The following is a 10,318-nucleotide window of genomic DNA, read 5'->3' on the forward strand; positions in this document are numbered from 1 at the left end:
ACAGATTTTCAATATGGACATTCTACTGGAAGAAGATGTCATCTAGGATTTTTATAGATAGAGAGTAGGAATCTATTCCTGGCTTCAAAGCTTCAAAAGTCAGGCTTCCTCTGGTGACTTTAAGTCAAAGCAATGCTTATTTACCATTTAAAAAATCCTGGGACCCTTAAGAATTTTGCTAAATTGACTCTACCTGTGCTCTATAAATGAAATAACAAAGCCTGGATGACAGTCTGTTCACAGCATGGTTTACTGATTATTTTATGCCCACTGTTGAGATCTGCTCAGAAAAGGATTCCTTTCCAAATATTATTACTTGCTGACAATGTACCTGGTCACACAAGAGCTCTAATGGAGATGTACAAGGAGATTAACGTTGTTTTCAAGCCACTAACACAACATCCATTCTGCAGCCCATGGATCAAGGACAAATTTTGACTTTCAAGTCTTATTTAAGAAACACATTTCATAAGGCTATAACTATCATAGACAGTGACTGCTCTGATGGATCTGGGCAAAAGTCAATTGCAAACCTTCTGTAAAGGATTCACCATTCTAGATGCCATTAAAAACATTTGTGATTCGTGGGAGGAGGTCAAAATATCAACATGAATAGGAGTTTGGAAGAAGTTGATTCCAATCCTCATTGGTAATTTTGAGTGGAGGAAGTAGTTTCACATGTGGTGGAAATAGCAATGGAACTAGATTGGAAGTAGAGCCTGAAGATATGACTGAATTGCTGCAGTCTCATGATAAAACTTGAACACAGGAGAGATGATGAGAAGTTGCTTCTTATGGGTGATAACAGATAGTGCTTTTTTGAGATGGAATTGACTTCTGGTAAAGATGCTGTGAACATTATTGAGATGACAACAAAGGATTTAGAATATTACACAAACTTAGTTGAGGAAGCAGTAGCAGGGTTTGAGAGGATTGACTCCAATTTTGATAGAAGTTGTACCCTGAGTAAAATGCTATCAACTAGCACTACATGCTACAGAGAAATCTTTCATGAAAGGAAGAGTCAATTGATGTGGGATACTTCATTTTGTCTTAGTTTAAGGAATTGTCATCGCCACCCCAATCTTCAGGAACCACCACCCTAATCAGTCAGCAACTGTGAAGATGAAGGCAAGACCCTTCACCAGCAAAAAGATTATAACTTACTGGAGACACAGAGAATTGTTAGCATTTTTTAGCAATAAAGTATTTTAAAATTAAGGTATGTGCTTTTTATTAAGAAGACATAATGCTATGGCACACTTAATACTACAGTACAATGATAGCATAACTTTTATAGGCACTGGGAAACCAAAAAAATTTGTGTGACTTAGCTTATTATGATATTTGTTTTATTGCAGTGATGTAGAACCAAACCCACAGTATCTCCAAGGTATGCCTGTGTATGAGGAAATTCTTGTTAAATATTCAAACAATAAAGAACTATATGGAGTAATAAGTAAAAGAATGAAAGTTTCTTTTTATGAGCACATGCTGGTTATGTATTATGGATACAGACCTTGTCTGCTATTTATTGTTAAATCTTTTCTACTAGACTATCCTCCCTTTCTCCTTTCTTTGTGATATATATATAGATCTCTCTCTCTATATATAAATTTTATCAGATAGAGGCTTTAAGTTTTGGACTCTAAGTTTTGGTATAGTCTAGTTTCTCAACTTTTTTTTTTTTACCGTTTTTGGGTTTTGTGTCTTGTTTATTCCCAAAATTTAAAAACTTTTTTCATTTTTTTCAAATTATTTTATACATAGATATTTAATTTTGTGTTTTGTGGGGAGATGAAGTTTACTTCTTCCCCACTCTAAGATATACCCAGTTGTTACACCATTTTTAGAAAAGTTCATAATTTTCACATAGATATTAAACATCAACTTCAAGTATTATTACATTTACATATATATGCAGAACAATATATAGGCCTTCTAGTCTATTTCTTTTACTTAAAATTATAAATTATATCAAGCAGAGAAGTACAGAAAAGAATATATCTGTATTTTCCACACAACTTGGGCATGTCCTACTTGCCAAATTTGCTTCATTTGTTTGAGAAATAAAATATTTCAGATATTAAGTCCTTGAAGTATCCTTCACTAGAGATAGCTACTATCCTGTTAGGTATTCATCATGTTTTTATATTTAGTACAATTATATGTGCTCATAAGCAATATAGAGTTTACATAAGGTTTTAAAACTGTATATAATTAGATCATACTCTTCATATCCTTTTGCAAATTGCTTTTGTTGTTTGCTTAACACATTATGTGTTTAAGATCTCTCCATGAAAATACATGAAGTTCTAGTTTATAAATTTTAGCTACTTTATAGCTTCCTTTGTTGAATGAGTCACAACGTATTTAAACAATATTATGTTGATGAGTTTGAGGAAAAAAAAGCTTTTACCTGGGATAAGACTAAAAGGCGCAGAAGGGCAACTATAGGAAAGTAATAATGAGAGTTCAGACACTGCCACAGAGTTTAGGCAGAACTACAGCTGCCATGGGGTTAGAAAATGACTGTTATCTTTGCAATTTCTTTGTCAAAAGTTCTTTGCTAAGTTTATTCAGAATTTGCTTATGTCACCCAAGTGGAAACCACTTAGATAATGTGATTAATATTATTAACCTTTGCTTTTCATTCAACAGCCATAAATTTTGTAAAGCCTATTTCTTTTTCTAGTTAAAATTAGGACACTAAAAATCATTTCAACAACAGTTGGATTTTCTGAATTTAGGGATGACTTAAAGTAATGCCAGTAAATCTGCTTAACTCTTGTCCTTTCAAAATATGATGAATACTGAATTTTCATCTACCTTTATTCTTAGATTTCCTTTTTTCTCTGTCTCTCATCTGTTACACTCTATGTAAACACAGTACAGAATTAAAATTTCGAATAGCTTGGTGTTTCCTATTCTAAATTTTAATGTAGAATACTTTTATTTCCTCTTTGGTATTAAAATAGGTTTTTGATGAATTTTAATTTAGGTCAGAAACATCAATTTAAATATGGGGGTGTCCCCTCATCTGATTTAAGGCATTTGAAACCATGATAAAGCCTTTGACATTGGCACTTTTGCATATTGTTTCGCAGAAGCCCCATTTTACAGGGTTGACCTAAGCTAGATGGTTTGCCTGCATCAGGGCGCGGAATCTTTCATTAAAGGCATTCTGCAATGTCTCCAGGCCAAAATTATATACTGTAAGTGGAAGTGTTATATGTGACCTCAGGAAGCGTCCTTAAAAAGAGGGAACATGTCCTTCCTCACACTTCTTCCGTCCTGTTAGCTGGAATGCAAACAGGTAGCTGGAGCTGGAGGAGCCACTTGAACCCTGGGGTGGTACCCACGTGTTGTGCGTGATGAAGCAACAGGACAGAAGGAGCCTGGTGTTGTGGAGCTGCCATGCAGCCGTAGGGTATATACCTGCAGGCTTTCTGAGAGAAAATAAAATTCCAACATTTTTAAGTCACTGTTATTTTAAATTTATATTTCTTGTAGCTAAACCTAATCCTAACAAACACAGACACGACTTAAATCTACTCACCAACCCTATCCTGAAGGCTGTACTTACCCGTGTACCTGCCCGCATTTCCCCTCCCTGCCCACCACCATTGGTCCTTCTGATTGAGTTTCCCATAGACCGCTCAGCGCAGTCAACCCACCGGGGTCCAGGGCCTCAGTGCTCATGCTATGGAATTGGCTCATGCCTGAGCCGGAAGTATAAGAGCATTTTGAATAGGATAGGAAGGTTCTTGAATTATTATTATTATTGCTTTTTATTTCGGCATATTATGGGGGTACAAATTTTAAGGTTTCAAAAAAATGTCCTTCCTCCTCCCCACAAGTCTGAGTTTCCAGCGTGACCATCCCCCAGATGGTGCACGTCTCAGTCATTATGTATGTATACACCCACCCACGCCCTCTTCCCACCTGCCCAATACCCTATTACTGTAGTTCCTATGTGTCCACTTAGGTGCTGCTCAGTTAATACCAGTTTGCTGGTGAGTATATGTGGTGCCTGTTTTTCCATTCTTGGGATACTTCACTTAGTAGTATGGGTTCCAGCTCTAACCAGGAAAATATAAGATGTGCTATATCACCGTTGTTTCTTAGAGCTGAATAGTACTCCATGGTATACAGATACCACATTTTATTAATCCATTCTTGGATAGATGGGCAGTTGGGCTGTTTCCACAGCCTTGTGATTATGAATTGTGCTGCTATAAACATTTGAGTGCAGGTGTCTTTTTTGTAGAGTGTCATTGGATCTTTTGGGTAGATGCTCAGTAATGGGATTGCTGAATCAAATGGTAGATCCACTTGTATCGCTTTAAGGTATCTCCATATTGCTTTCCACAGAGGTTGAACTAGTTTGCAGTCCCACCAGCAATGTAGGAGTGTTCCTCTCTCTCTGCGTCCATGCCAGCATCTGTCGTTTGGGGACTTTTTGATAAAGGCCATTCCTACTAGAGTTAAGTGATATCTCATTGTGGTTTTGATTTGTATTTCCCTGATGGTTAGAGATGTTGAGCATTTTTTCATATGTTTGTTGGCCATTCTTCTGTCTTCTTGAGAAAAGTTTCTGTTCAAGTCCTTTGCCCACTTTTTGATAGGGTTATTTGATTTTTTCTTGCTGATTTTCATGAGTTCTAAGTATATTCTAGTTATCAGCCCCTTATCAGATGGGTAGGATGCAAAAATTTTCTCCCATTCTGTAGGTTGTCTGTTTACTTTCATGACTGTTTCTTTGGCTATGTAGAAGCTTTTTAGTTTGATCATGTCCCATTTATATATTTTTGTTGCTGCTGTGATTGCCTTTGGGGTCTTCTTCAGAAATTCTTTGCCTAGGCCGATGTCTAGGAGAGTGTTTCCAACGTTTTCCTCTAGAACTCTAATAGTTTCATACCTTAGGTTTAAGTCTGTTATCCAGCATGAGTTGATTTTTTTGAGAGGTGATAGGTGTGGGTCCTGCTTCAGCTTTCTACAAGTGGCTATCCAGTTTTCCCAGCACCATTTATTGAAAAGGGATTCTTTTCCCCAGCATATGTTTTTATCTGCTTTGTCAAGGATTAGATGGCTATATGGGGATGGTTTTGTCAGGATTCTCAGATCTGTTCCACTGGTCAATATTCCTATTTTTGTGCCAATACCAGATTGTTTTAATTACTACAGCTTTGTAGTAAAGTTTGATATCTGGCATATTAATACCTCCCATTTTGTTTTTGTCACCTAGAATTGCTGTTGATATTCGGGGTCTTCTTTGGTTCTATACGAAGCGTAAAATTATTTTTTCTGAATTATTAAGGGAGATTGCTATTGCTGTGCTGTGACTGTTGTATAGTCTATTTGGAGAAAGTGGGGGTGGGAAGGTAGAGGGACTTGGTGACACCTTTGCCTTTAGAGTTTTATTTCTGTTGTGACAATAGCATGTCTGAACTGACATCCTGAGGGCAAACTGATGGCCATGCCTTATCCTTCAGTTTTACTTAGTCTCCTGGTTCCTGATTCCTCACTTTCCAGCTTGCTACCCTGGGCTCTGAGTCGCCAGCTGGGTCTTTCATCTCTTGGATTTTTTACTTGCTCCTGTATCTGGTTCCCACTAACAGCAGAGATCCTCAACCTGGGATCCACGTATCCTTAAGGCATTTGTTTCGGGTGGGAGGAGTCTGTAAAACCTTGTTACATTGTACATGAACTTTTGTGGATATATACATGGGTGCATTTCTTTTTTTCTGGGTGGATAGCCTACAATTTCATTAAATTCTCCAAGAGATTTCGAAATTATGAAAGGCAAAATGTTTTCCATGTTTTCGATATTGATTAGGCCAAATACTCAGTGAGCTGCAATCATGGACCATATTATTTACCATCATACAGCCTGCTTTTATCAAATTGCTTTTTGACATTATACCATCTGTTTACATTGAGGAATGTTATAATAAATAGCTGCATAAAACATGCTATCATATTTGTTATAAGCATATACATTGTCCCCACATTGCACATTGACCTTTTTAGGAGTACCCATGAGAGAAATTTCCCTTAGATCTCTGTGCCAGGAAAATAAAATGCTATATTTGTCCTTGGTAATGGATATATTTTTTTGCTGTGTCCCTGTGACTTCTGTAACTCTTAATTCTCCTTTCCTGTTTTTACTGCAAGAAACTCAACCAAAATTTGTGGCCTAGCTCTAGCTTACCTATGATTTTTTTATTTTTCTGACCCCAATTTTATGATGTTTATTTTTAATCTCTTATGTGTGTATTAAACAAGATGCCTTTTTAAAAGAAGGATTTATTGTAAAATATTAATATGTAATCATAATTTGAAGTATGCATAGTTAATTTCCTGTGTAAGATGGACTCGCATATTGTGTTAGATATTGCCTTAACCATCTATGTCCAACATGAAACATAACTTCTCTATCATCTGCAGGAATTGTGATCCAAAGTGATATCAATCTTCAAGCAGTGGGGTCTGCCTGTTGGGTGCCCATTAAGCGTGAATTTAATCCTCCCTGGGAAGAGAAGGAGGTGGAAAAGGAGCTTGAGATAAAGGGTAGGAGGAGGAAACTAGGGCACATGCTAGAGTTCTAAAGGTGCACGCTCTCTAGAGTCAAAGTAACAACAGATTTCTTGATCAAGGTGCATGAAAACTGTGAACTGCTCAGTTTCATTTACTCACTGGTGAATCCTAAGAGTAATTTGATAGAGTGAGAGAACAGGATCCCAGACAGCGGGGGTTGGGAGAGAATAGGTAGTGGTAATGCAATGCAGTAAAGATCATTGATGCTAATCGCCTGTCAGTAACAGATGGGAATGAAATCGGACTGAACCTAGAGGGACAGCAGGGTCAAGGGAGTTTTCTGTTTGTGTTTTTCTTTTTCTTTCCCCAGTGGCAGTGAGACCTAATGATGAAAAATATTAGCTTGGAAAGAGAAATGAGATTGTGAAGTCTGGGATACAGGGAAATGGTAGGAAAGAATCAGAGAGCAGCATGCCCAGGAAAGGTGGTGACAGTTTTTGAAGGAGGAAAGGATATCTCTTATGAAACAAAAGATAAGAAAGGACAGAAGTAAATACAGAGACATATTAATGTGAATAGAAGGTGAGGTGAAGGAATATACAAGGGATGGCCCAATATTCTCAAGAAAGGAAAAAGGAGAAGATTTTAAGTAAACCATGTGAAAAAAGAATAGGGGTTAGTTCTGATATAAGCAGCCACCTTCAGGAGAGAGGTGTTAATAAAAGAGTAACAACAGTAACAAAGAAACAAAGTGGAGAGAAGGGAGAAGGTCAGTTCAACAGCTCCAGAAACTTTGTTGAAAATTGACCATGTTAAGACCCTGGACCACTGATGGCCCAGGATCAGAGAAGAGACAATGGAAATCATACTTAGTGGGCAAGTAGCTCACCAAGCACAGGGCAGATGGAAAACAGATGAAAGCGAAACATGAGCATAGTCACATGTGGATTTTCAACAATGTTTGCTGGACTTAGAATAGCACACGGAGTTGGGTTGGAGGACTGTGAAGATTCAGGTTTGCTAACAACCTTGTAGAAATATTCAGGGCATCGTTGACCTCGGTTAACACCACGACCCATCAGGGAAAGGAGGTGTGTTGAGTGAGGACAGGTGCTGCTCCTATGTGGAGGGAGAGGAAACGGTGGCACTGTCTTCATGGGGGCCATTGAGTGAGACGTCTTTTAAGTGATAAAAGGCCCCAGGGTTAAGCCCTGTGGGTGGGTCACTGAGACAGTATAGAGGGAAATGGATGAGCAGGGAGTGTTGTGGAGATGTAATAAGAGCTTGCACATGTCATAATGTGATCTAAACAAATAGGTGTACAGGGCTTGTGGGGAGCCAGCTCCCCACAAATCTGAGAGACAGTAAGGCATGTAAGGTCCTGCTCAGCCACAGAAGTCTCTAAATGCAGGAGTTTGGATTCTAACATCATCTCTGTTTATATTGTTTTATCCTTTTGAAACATTGTTGTGGCGGACCTACCTCACCATGAAGATTCATTACCTTTTCTTAATCCTTGTCCTGAGCCTGCCATCCACCTCAGGTAAGACTTCAGGCATAGTCAGGGAAGAGTTGAAACAAATGAGAAGCCTGTATGAAATGATACCAACAACCATCTATTCACAGTGTTACCCAGTAGGTGCTGAGTGAACACTTGTTGGATGAACTTGTTGAATGGATGAATTCGTTTCTTTAGAAATGATGCCTTAAGAAATGAGATTAGAATTTGGAGAATTCCAGGATTCCCTTTCTCTTTCATACTAAATTTCCCATCTCAGCTATAGAATAGAAACTTAGATTATTTCCAAGAAAGGGAATTTAGAGATTATCTCCTCTGCCCCCTCATTTTACAAAAATGATTTCAAGACCTTAACTCCGGGTACACCATGTAAATTTTATTTCCACTCACATGTTTCTCTGCCAAATCTAAGTAAGGTGCCAATACTTTCCATTTCATAGAGTTTTGTTGCAAACCTTAAATGTGTTAATTCATGTTAAGGGCTTTTAGGAAGTACCTGACAAACAGTAAGTGCTCAAGAAATGTTAACTATTATTATTATCATTACTACTATTTATACTTTTTTTAGTTTATCCCCTTCTGTAACTTCTTTTTTCAGTTCAGAATATCTTCAAGCAGGATGGGTCCAGAAAAAATTGTGAAGTTATTGGAGTTTACCTTTAACACTGCAGGTGCTCATAGTTAAAGGCCTGACAGGGCAGAGAATGGAAGGGAAGGGATAGAGGAGAGAGAATGTCAGGAAGATGGAAACATGGATAGTATGAAGGAGAGAAGAGGGAGGACTTGTCAATGATGGCACTGAGGGGTTTGTAAATGATTTAGAAGGTTGTGGTGCCGTTAATAGAAATGCGAATGCAGAGAAAGAGAGCTAATTTGGGGATGAAGCCAGGGAAAATGATTTCAGAACGTATAAGGGTGCTTACAAATTGCATACAATGAGGGATTTTTTTAAAAAGCTAAATAAATTAGTAAGAAGATTCAGGCAGAGACAAATCAGCTTAGAGAAAATTTGGAAGAATGATGATGCTATATTCCAAAATGGCCTCAGGCAAGGTACCTGAGAATGGAGGGTAGAGGAAGTCCTTGATGGGGGTTCAGTTAGGAATGGAGTGCCTAATGGTTACCTCCTGAGAAACTGTGCTGGCAGCGGTGGCACACCTACCATGGTGTGATGTGCAGCATTGGCCTTTCTCCAAGGATTGCCCCATAATGCTTTATGCATTCCAAAGGGAGGCCATGTAGTCTCCTACGCTAAGTCAGGTGCGCTGGCAGATCCTGTTGGTCCCTTCTAAAATATATTTTCAAATCTGATTAAAAACTATTCTGGTTGGGCCATTCTCACCAATATTTTCCTATAAAGCTTTATATTTAATGTCTCTATTAGAACTTCGTAAATATATTCACAAATAAATACATTCAGTTTTTGTTTGTTTACCTGTTTGTTTCTAGGAAATGAAGATACTTATGAAATCACTAGTATCATGGAATGTAAAAATCAAACACTGTGTAATTCTCAAAATACTAATGGACACTGCTTTCATACGAAGGAGGTTGGATTATGTGTCTTGCGTCTTGCGAAAAGTGCAAAGCAGCTAACCATAAAGAAATAGCCAATTAGGAAGACAAGATGATCAACTCCCTTGTCTTATTAAAAAAATAAAGTCTGCTTTCTTTTTCCCCTTTTTTCTCTAGTGACACATTTATTTATTGACAGTTTAGACAAAAGTTTATCAAGGAACTTTAGGTGTTTAGGATAAATGACAATAAAAACTGATATGTTTTTCTTTAGTTCCAACACATGAGAGAATACAGATTTGAGAAACCAAAAGAAGACCTGTCCTGTTTGGATTGTGGGGGAAAGTTTTAGGGAGTGTGAAGTGGGTGGAAAAAGGATGGGGGGGGGCAACTGTACCATGGTGTGAATGAGAGAGAGAGGCTGATGGGAGTAGAGATTATGAATGCATTCTTCCCTCAGTGTCTTGCAGGAGATTTTGGTAAAGACTTAATTCGTTTTCTAATTCATATTTTTGATCCAAATCTTTGATTGTAACATTTTAGTGTTTGCATTGCTAAGGTAATTCCATTCCTGACTTTACAAGCCAAATACTCACACTGTGCCCAAAGCAGACCTAGTAAAGTAGGAGGAGGATTCTCCAAGCCTGGGACTCCTTCCCGTTGGCTGGTGCCTGTGATGCCCGTGCTGTGTGCACGAGTACCTTATCCTCCACGGCTCCCGGATTCCACCATGCCAGCTTCCCT

The 10,318-nt window shown here is 38.1% G+C and overlaps 1 long non-coding RNA gene across 1 annotated transcript; it reads left to right on the forward strand.

The window, feature by feature from the left end:
* Window positions 1-7,184: 7,184 nt before the first annotated feature.
* On the forward strand, window positions 7,185-9,742 carry LOC142872869 (uncharacterized). The gene is made up of 2 exons (XR_012920962.1): window positions 7,185-8,083; window positions 9,509-9,742. It is a non-coding gene; the product is annotated as an uncharacterized LOC142872869 (long non-coding RNA).
* The last annotated feature ends 576 nt before the right edge of the window (window positions 9,743-10,318 follow it).

The sequence above is a fragment of the Microcebus murinus genome, chromosome 9 (genome assembly GCF_040939455.1).
Source record: "Microcebus murinus isolate Inina chromosome 9, M.murinus_Inina_mat1.0, whole genome shotgun sequence".
Lineage (NCBI taxonomy): Eukaryota > Metazoa > Chordata > Mammalia > Primates > Cheirogaleidae > Microcebus > Microcebus murinus.